This window comes from Oryzias melastigma, linkage group LG13 (genome assembly GCF_002922805.2).
Source record: "Oryzias melastigma strain HK-1 linkage group LG13, ASM292280v2, whole genome shotgun sequence".
Lineage (NCBI taxonomy): Eukaryota > Metazoa > Chordata > Actinopteri > Beloniformes > Adrianichthyidae > Oryzias > Oryzias melastigma.
The window spans coordinates 19209587-19220000 of record NC_050524.1 but is presented as its reverse complement, the minus strand read 5'-3'; the positions used below and the strand labels follow the sequence as shown (position 1 = coordinate 19220000).

Sequence of the window (10414 nt, the reverse complement as noted above, 5' to 3'; positions counted from 1 at the left end):
TACATCAACACCAAGTTTCAAACCTCCACGCAAGTATCCTTCTTTTTAATATTTAACCTTTTTTTCGGAGGGGGTGCTTTATATTTCAGTTATCTTCATTAACTACAAATATTACAAATTAGGGGGGGGGGATTTGTTCATCATATTTCAGTATTAGGGTAGACTGGATCAGACATTTAGACCCCACAAGAATCTGAGGATGGAGTAAGAACACACTCCATCAAGCTGTCCAGAAGGAAGAGACGGAGAGTCTTCCCGCACAACCTCCAGATCCTCACTCACCCAGTTAGTTCGGTTACAGATAGGATGTGGCCCAGACGTAGGGTTAGGCTCTGGACATTATTCTTTATGAGTTTTTCACTCATCATTGAGTTTAGGGGTAGCAGTCCCTAATCTGTGAATCTATATATATTTTAGGCTTTTTTATCTGCCCAAATGTCCAATGATTGCTTTCAAGGGGAGAGATTTATTAAATGGGTTGGTGAATGGAATTGAAAATCTTTTACCAGGTGAGTGGCGAGTCGACTGACTCCAATGTTGTACAAAGGCGAATGTGAATGAGTAATCTGCAAAATCTCACCATTCAGCTCCATATGTGTTTATTTTAATTTCAGTTCAAAAATGATAAGTTTTGAGGTTTGAAAATGAGAGGTTTTTGCCAGTTGTAATTTTATTAAAGGCATACAAGGTGGACACATACACTTATAAAAACACTTTTTGCCAGATTGGAGATTTGCTTCCTGTCTTGCCAGTCCATGTGTCGAAATGTCCTTGGGCACTTGGTTATAGGTTGGCGGCAGTGTCGGGCAGCAGAGCCGCCATCAGTGTGTGAATGTTTGTGTGAAGACGTGAATGGGTCTGTGAGTGTAAAGCGCTTCAAGGACGTTAGAAAAGCGCTGTACAAGTAAACACTGCAATTTATATATATAAAAAAGTTACAACTCTCAAAGAGTGTGTTGTTCCATTGCTTTTATGAAGTGATAGATCCTATCATAAAGTAGCTCGTCCTTTTAAGTACAAGGTTTTTTTTCTGATCGGAAAAACTCATGGATCAGTTTGAGCAAAGTTAAAAGATTTAAATCAGTGAAAAAAACAATAAAATATTTAAAATCATACCAATTGTGCTTTGTTCCCTTTATTGCTGAACATAGAAAAGTGGCAGTGATGTGAACAAATCCAGCTTCAATCAGCCAAATACTCTTAATGATTATCTGTGTTTACTAAGAACACCAACTTTAAAGACTAAACCCCAAAAAAGGGAAGGCGGCAGTGTGAGGAAATGTAATCTAAAGTCTTATAAAACACACTAGGTCACAGAGGTATAGATATAGACAAATATAACCACTAAAAGGTTGAGAATGGTTCCAATGATTCCCAGCACAGCTAAGATCCGCTCTTCTCGATCATTTGTAGAGTCGTCCTCTCTTGCATGAGCGCTGCAGACATAACGGCCGCTGGGGAACATGGTTACTATCACAGAACCCTACCCCCAAAAGGCACGATGCCTGAAAGAGAAAGGGGCAGCCGGAGCATTAGGAAGGAAAACAGGAGAACGGATGAAAACAGATGGAAGTAAACGTTTAAAGGCCGAAGAAAAAGGCAATAATTTACACAATTTTTCAACAGATGCATATATTTTCCTGCATGAATGTGAAGTAATTTTAATCCGATAAGCGATAAACGGGTGGAGGGGGGGGGGTTTACCTTCATTTGACCCTTTTTAGACAGAAAAGTTTTTTTTTAAATCGTTTAAAAACATATGCAGATAAGACATTCCCACTAAACTTCAATTTTTTTTAATTTACTTTTTTCATTGAATGAGATAAACTCAAACTAGTTTGTAGCTTGACATTAAAAGGTTGTTTTGGTTTGACAGTTCCCCGTCCCTTTGTCTCCCTCTTCTGGCCCCTACTTCCTGTTTTTGTCTTCACAGGTGTTCAGGATGATGGCAGGGCATGTTTACACACCTGCAACTCATCAACAAATCTAGTGATCAGTATCAAGTGTTTTGTTGTGTTTGCTGTGTGTTATTACACTTTAATTCTCATGGGACTGCAGTCGAAAGCATTAGATAGAACTCCGCTTAACATGCTGGGTTCAACTGAATCACATCAAAAGACAAGATTAAAGGAGTACGTCAAACAATGTGTCTATACTTGTAACTTTACCCTAAATGAAGTTTAAACTTTTACACCATTTGAGCTTGTTAAGTTGTTCTAATTTGTGGTCTGTAATGTAAACTTTTATTGAAAGTTATTGAAAGTTAAGTGGGAGTGATAAATGTAAAAGTTGTTAAATGTGCTGGTGATCTCCTCGTTTACACAGAATAGCTGGAGAAGGATGAATCTGCACATACTCACGGGTTGCATCGAGATCTCCTTTTACCCTATGGATTTTTGTCAGATAATCCTGAGGGAGAACTGCAGATTACAGCAGTTTGCAGACAGCAACCTGAGGATGCAGAAGACGATACAGTTGAGTAGGTGTTGGAATGGATGTTTTCTTTATTAGAAGCAGCAGCAACCAGCAAGGTTCAGTGACGGCCTTTTAACCTTCAATCATTCATCCTGGAAACCAGGAGTGTCCAAACGTTTTGCTGATGTGTGAGGGCCAACCAATTGTAATGGAATCATACCACCATCAAGAAGAACAATAAAATGCTCACTTCTGAATGTAAACTGCGTGAACAGGAAAAGAACACTAATAGTTCTCTTACTCAGAATGATCACAGAAACAAATGTATGCACTGCATTCATATATTGATGTTTTGACAGATTTGGCCCGGTCCCCTAAACCCTTTTTTTTTAGTCTGGCCATGTAATCGAGACTTGCATAGAATGTGACATTTAATTTATCTCTTCTTGAGTCTATTCTCCTTTCTGGTTATATGTGGCTTTCTGGAAAACTCTAAATGTTTGAGTTTAGATGCATCCTGCAATTTAGCCTACACCAGGAGTCAACAACCTTTAACAGTAAAAGAGCAATTTGGGCTTGTTTTCTCTGAACAAAATCTAGAAGGAGCCACATAGTCTCACTTTAGCCTTTAAGAAATTTGGGTTTGCATTCACGACCTTCTTTTTTTTTAAATAATTAATATGAATTATGCCTATTTTTTGGCACAAACAAAAGCAAAAATACAAAAAGAACCTAGCATCTCTCAAAATTAGATTGTATTTATGTATTTTCTTTACGTTTGACAGAACCTCAAATAACTTTTTTCAAAATAAAAGACGCTCTGTGCCAAACAGAGTCCACATCAGAGAAGAAAACAGCTACACGGCCCTCACTAGAAAAAAATTGGGTGACCCCTGGTTTAGATAGCAAACATTTCTATCTTTTTACAATCACATGTTTACAATGGTACAAACACTTGGTTTCAAGTTTTTTTTTGTATGTTACAAGCTACAAACAATCCAGTGGAACATACATTTTTAAGCGTCTGATGTCAGAATTAAGATTTGGTCTCTCATTTAGATCTCCAAGACTGTGTCTATATTCAAAGACAGTAATGAAAGATGAACCCTGACATGTAGTAAAAATATAAAATAAAAAGAAACTCTGTAGAGTAGCTATATGTTTTGTTGACACGTTCTCTCAGCTGCACTCAGATCCTCTCAGCTGATTTACAGAGTGATAGTGTAGGAGCCAGATCCTTGTGACATTATGATATTCCAAAGCCGGATTACAAGCTCAGCTGGCCAGCACTGCCTGCATTTTGACCCCAGCAGCCATCAAGCAACTGTCACTTCTCCTCCATCTCTGTACATGTGTAGAGGATGGTGTGCTGTTACTTTACATTCTTATGTGAGAGCCAAATAAGGGTCATCAAAAACATTTTTAGAGTAGATTTTTTTAAAATGCTCTCCCCCAAAAAGTCTTTTTTTAACCCAAACTCCAGTTTTCCTTCACGCCTGATTCATTATTCACATAATGAATCCTCTAACAGTGACACTGTTACATTCTATTTTTACTTAGCTCCCAGGCTGGGAGGCACATGACCCACATACTGCTGTCATAGTGCCTACATTAAAGAGTTTGAATCTGAGGGTGAAAGCATAATGGGCCGCTACACCTTCTCAATATCTCCTCATTATATGATCACATTACATAAGCTCCATCAAATCATTCTGCTGATCTCCTCTCCTCTAAGCCTGATGAAAAACTCACACTTGTGTAGGATACTATGACAAAAGAGCCACACAAATGTATACTCACCTCAAATTGCACTTTTTGTTTTTTATCCAACCATGTTTTCGGTCTTTTCGTCTCCACTTTTCTTGAGTTTCTCCTCCCTGGTGTTCAGGTTGAGTTCCGTCGTTTGTGAAAAATCCAAGTCACACGGCGCGCACAGACGCTGGGGTTACAGTAAGATACGCTCAGATACAGCCCTGTCTACATCCATGCAATCTGACAGCACTCGCTCCTTCATCCTTACTCCTGCAACTGGAGCTTTATATCATCCTACAATATTACTACTATAAAGCAATTCCTAACTTAATGTTTTACTGACATTAACAATGTGTCCAAAAAAATAGGAGTGTAAAAATGCTCATGCAGGTACTTCTTCAGATTGTCCTCTTTGTGTCAAATTTCTGAAATAAGATCTGTGATGAAAAACAGCTGCAATCTAGTCAGAACGGAAAAGATGGAAATTTTGCCTCAGGTGTGTTGATCCATCTCATCTGGAAGTGGTGTGTAGCTGCAGTCAGACTTAGTTAAGACTATCAGTCCAGCACATATGTTTGTATTGTTTTGATGAGCATGCTCACTTCCTTCTTAATTTCCTTCTTTTGACTTCCCCCTGCTGCCTGGCATGGAACACATATCCCTCAAAAACCCCCGTCTTGTCTTATTGAACATCCACTCGTATGCACTCGATCGTTGTGCAAAGAGGTTCTCCCGTTTCTTCAGAAGTCACACAGCAGAAGTTATCGTCCATCTGGTTTCTTCTCCGCTGTATGAACCACAGTTTCTGCCGTCTTTCCTCTCAGCATCAATGTTTAATTGGAGCTGCGTTTTTGTCACTTTTCCAGCATTGTCTGCTGGATGCACTTTCTTTGGCTTGAAATTTGCATTTTTCATCTCACATCGTATTGCAGTGCTTTCAATCGTAAGATTCCCTCAAATGTGGGCCTTTTTCTTTTCATTTACATGCCATTATGAGTCGTTTCTGAAGGCTTCCTGCCTGTGGTCAATCCTCTAGAAGATCCTTCTTCCATCTGCTCAGTTATTCCTGCAAGAAGAGACAATAAATCAGAGCTCCCTTTTTTTAGAACCTGAATCAAGATGCTGTTATGACCTTGTTCATGGTGTGCCTTGCAGCGATCCGTCATTCAACCTTCCCTCACCAGAATTTAATCATACTGAATGTTTAAGTTTTAAAACTCTTGGATCTCTCCTCCTAAAGCGATCTGATTCACTTTTCCTCTCTTACTGTACTGTTTAATATTTTACGTCATTTTCGTGTATGTTTCCTGCCTGATGAGAGTTTAAATCATTTCCATTTTTACCTTCACTGTTTATTTTTATGTCTCTGTGCCTCTCCTCAATTTTTTTTGCATTTTTATTCTATCTGCTGTGCTCTGAGTCACACAGTTCCCTTTCGTTGTAAAAGCTTGTTGTTTTTAGTGGTACCTATTTTCTCCCAAAATCACGTCAATATTAGATGGGATTGTTTTATTTTATTTTCAAGGAACAGAATGATTCGTTTGTGCTCTACTGAAGCAGAAGGATAGCCTGTAGACAGACAGTCAGGCAGAAGAACTAAAGAGTCACACTTTTCAGCCAGTAGAGGGAGGAGTTGAAGTGCATAAATGTCTTTATTTTAGCTGCTGATAATTGAATAACTGCACGTGGCTTCTCTTCTTAATAAACTAATGTCTTTTCATCACTCTTTATTGCAAATCAGCCTTTCCATGTTTAAAAAAAGGCAATCAGATCAACAAGTGCTCACACATGCATTACAAAATAAGATTTCAAAAAGAAGGATGGAGAAACGAGTTGCCTTAGGGGCTGTGGAGGTGACAGCAGAGGAGATGCTAACTGAAAGAAGGAGGACAGAGGAGGAAGAAGGATACAGAAGGGAGCTTGTGTGTGGTTGTAATGGGAAGATTGTGAGAATGACAAGCAGTGAAGCAAAAACCTGCAAAGTACTAAAAAAAAAAAAAGCATACAGGTATGTGAAAACCAGGCGTGACTTTTTTAGTAAGTGGTTTGTCTTTCATGCTGCTGTCACTGAAGTAAAGATCCCTCCAACTCTCTGCTGACAAAAACTATTGCAGATATATGTATATAAAAAAAGGTTTCATTTGTTCTTTGGTGTTTTACCTGTTTGGGAATCCCGTCGAGCTCGCTCAGTCCTTCCTTTTCATTTCTACCTTTCTCATCGCTCCCTGTCTTGCCGCTGCTGCCACACTTTGTGCCATCACAAAAAAGGCGGCATCGTTCTTGCCTCCTCATCTCTCGCTCTACCCCTTTCCACCCACCACACTCCCTTTCTCTCTTGCCCTCCTCTGCCTGTCCTCATGTTTCTCTCTCTTTCTCATGTGTTCACTCTTCCCTTCTTTCCACATTCCCCAAGCCCACGCTATGCTTCTGCTCTCCCCATCCCCATTTCTCCATCTTACATCCAGATTTCCCACCCCTCCCTTCTCTGTGAGAAGCTTCCAGAATGCAGTAGTCTAAGAGGGGAAGCTCCCAGGACATGTTAACACCGTGCAGAACGCTACGACATAAATAATGTACATGCAAAGACATTCATATCCTCAATGATAAAAGCACATCAAAACACACAGACTCTCTGCTCCATTAGGCAGTGAAAAATAAAACAGCGCTCCCTAAAAAGTAAACACGCATCAAAGGTATGCATGTTTATTTTTTAAATGCTTGCAAGCTACAGCAACATGGATTTCCACATGAAGACTCCTCAAATGATGGGGAAAATATGAAAAACACAAATGTTCTGCATTGAAAAGGGAAAGGTTTTAAATTCCAATGTGTCTCTTATGGCTATTTACTAACATTTTATATGAAAAAAGAAAAAAATCAAAGCTGTAATTTGTGTGTCTTGTTGAATGGCTGAGGGGTCATCTTGATCTTGAAGATCAAGAATGCACAGAAATATCCATCCATCCATCTTCTTCCACTCATCCGGGACTTCCCTCTCCCCGGTCACTTCCTCCAGCTTCTCTGAGGGGATCCCGAGGCGTTCCCAGGCCAACCGAGAGATGAAGGCTATGTCCAAATTCCCTCCATACTCCCTAACTACTAAGACATCTATATAGTGTGGGCCTATCAAGTGCTCGAATTTAAAATCAATTAAGACACTATGTTCGCTACTTTTCTTTTTTTTTTAAACAGCGAATATGATGTCACAGAATTCACGAAGTGAAAACCTATTACATTCAAGCATTTTATGATGACTATATAGAAATCCACTGTGTTTCTGATGATGAAAACATTTATTTAAAAAAATACATTCAATTTTTTTCTTTTTTTTGTCAAAAAAAGACACAATACACTGTTGTCTATAGTCCTCCATCTAGTGAACGTTGATGCACATTGATTTTTCTCAAAGACTTCTTGGAAATTTCTTGATTTTATTTTGGAATTGTACATTCAGACAGCAATACAAAATGGTGAACACACTACATGGTGCACTAAGTAGTGAAGAAATGTAGACAAAGCTGAAGTCTTTCCAGCTAGTCCCTAGGCTTCACCGTAAGAGACATAATCTGGAAAAATAATCTGAAAATCAGCTCTTTGGTCTTGACCATGTTAATAGTTGGAGTCTCACTGGTTGTATTTGGTGGACAGGTGTCTTATTTACAGCTAACGAACGCAAACAGGTGCTTCTAATTTAGGATAATTAGTGGAGTGGAGGTGGACTATTTAAAGATGGACTAACAGGTATTTGAGAATTCAAGCTAATAGACGGGTGTTTAAATACTTATTTGCAGCATACAAATACATGTATAAGAATCATATAATGTGATTTCCAGATTTTTTTTACAATGGGATTTGGGGTAAACACTTTTAAACTCTGAACATTTTTTTTGTCATGTCAATTAGATCATTTCTAGTTCTTTAGAAGATGTGAACAAAAGAACAATACACTCATCACATCCTTTTTTTAGGGTTGAAACTGCCTTAATTTGCTTAATTTGAGCCGACGATGATCCATTTGAAATAATGACGCCACTGCTCAGTCATCTGCGGCCAAAGCCCACCCAAGCTTTAGTGTAATTCATTACAGCGCTTCCTGTGGTTCCCTTCAAGCCTCTCAGTAATGCATTGTCTCATTTTAATTGGCCCCTTAATTCACAGTAAAGAAGTTTTGACAAGAAGGAGCTCAAGCTGAAATAAGAGTCGTGTGTAAGATGATCACTCAAAGTTTAGAAAATGGTGACCCAGTGGATGCTTGTGAAAAGCAGAGCTTCATTAAAATGATTAGGTAATGCCCACATGTCCCTTACACGAGTGTATTTGTATTATGTTTGGTTACAGATCCAGTGCTCATTTTCTCCATAATCTCTCATTTACTGACAACCTGCTGATAGGCCACAGATGAGCATCAGGTTAGCTACTTTATAGGAATAAAGTTTGAAGCTGATGGTTTGTTATAATGTCTGCAATCCATCAGGCTTTATTTCCCAATTCTGACCTCTCTAGATGAAACACTGAATGCTGTAATGCTCAGGTGTGCATGACTTTGGACAACTGCACATCTGAGATAATCCTTCCTGAAGTTAGAGATAAAGGCGTGCTCACTAACCTTGCATGGATAAATAAGATTCATGCAAGCTTCCCCCTGAGACTTTAGTCAGCACAGTAGAAAAATCTGCAGACAGATGGGACAAGAAAGCCTCAGGCTTGTCTTGATTATAATTATGTAAATGCACCAATAAACACACTACAACACATGAAGTCATTGGTTGCTCCTGCCATTTATGTAAAACTGAGCTTTATTTGTTTACACTTTTAACCTTAAATAAGAAGAGCTGTTCCACAATTACATGTTTTTTTAAATATAGATAAGTCACATGAAAACAGCTACCTTGTAATTACTTGTAAATTAATTACATATTTTAAGCTGTTTATGCAAATGTAAACATGACGTTTTGCAGTTATTAATTTGCATATTTAGCAAGGGTGCAACGGATCATGGCTGAACCGTGATCTGTACGGGTCACTAGCTCTGGTTTGGAGCACACCTGTCCTGCCTGCTCACATCATTTGTGTTTGAGCATTTTGCCTTTTTTTTCAGCCACTTTGCAGTGTTTGCACAACAAATTTGCATCCACCACCTTTGTTTCGCCCTCTTTAAGTCACTGTCTCCACCCGATCTGTCATGACTACCTGATCAGTCCCCACATGAGCAAATAATGTCACAATATTGTGACAGTTTATTAGTTTTTTTCAGATTTGCTCCTGTAATTTGTAATGTTTTGTACTTTTTTTTTGTTCCAACATTGCAAACTCAATATTTTATTAATAAATAAGTAAGAATATATATATATATATATATAAAATAAAGATTAGCCTTGAGTAACATTTCCCAACATTTTTGCCTCCTTTACGACTGACCGAGCCATTTAAAAAGCGAAGAACTCTGTAATCACACAAATTTATGTTTTTCTCAGCTTCCCCAGTCTGAATTACAACAAATAAAAGAACAACGCCTAAATATAATACTGCATACTAGATTGTTGTGATTACAAACAACAAAAATCTCAACGGTGCTTGATAGGCTAATGAAAGCCACACATTTTGGGCCAGAATTCTTCCCTTGTCCCTTCCCCTACATTTAGACCTCCAAACATAGTTATAGAAAAATGGGTCTCAGATCTTGGACGTCACGTTACCAATTGTCACCAACTTGCTAGCATTAGCACAAACCTTCCAGCGCTCAAATTTACATAACAGTGGTCGTGTAATTTTAAAAAAGTCATGCTATAACAAAATGTCATTACTTACATTAAAACTTCAGAGCACATCTACATGAAGAGAAGCACTTTTCCTCCATGGCACAGCACAATATGGAACCCCTTTGTGAGGGATGGGTTTATATCCCTCCGCTTGGAGGGGAGGATATTAAAACATATATCTGGACACCACTTGCATTTCACAAGCCCCTTCAAATGGGAAAAGGGAAGAATTTGGATTGGGCCTTAGAGTAATTCCTGGCAACCTCCAAACCCAGACTGGAATATTTAGGAGCGAGGAAATTTCACGACTGGATTTGTTGCAAAGGTGCCATAATAACAGCTCCACACTGGAATTCACTTAGTTCCTGAGAGCGGCCCATTCTTTCACAAATGTTTGTAGAAACAGTCTGCAGGTCTGAGTGCCAGGTCAAGTGATTAGAACAGCTGATTCCGATCATTTCGATGGGTGAGCCAATACTTTTGGTAAT

The 10414-nt window shown here is 38.8% G+C and overlaps 1 long non-coding RNA gene across 1 annotated transcript; it reads right to left on the bottom strand.

Moving 5' to 3' along the window:
* Window positions 1–1115: 1115 nt before the first annotated feature.
* On the bottom strand, window positions 1116–6816 carry LOC112149228. Its single transcript, XR_002919763.2, has 4 exons — window positions 6328–6816; window positions 4216–5233; window positions 2361–2451; window positions 1116–1505 (listed from the first exon to the last, which is right to left on the bottom strand). It is a non-coding gene; the product is annotated as an uncharacterized LOC112149228 (long non-coding RNA).
* Window positions 6817–10414: the final 3598 nt, after the last annotated feature.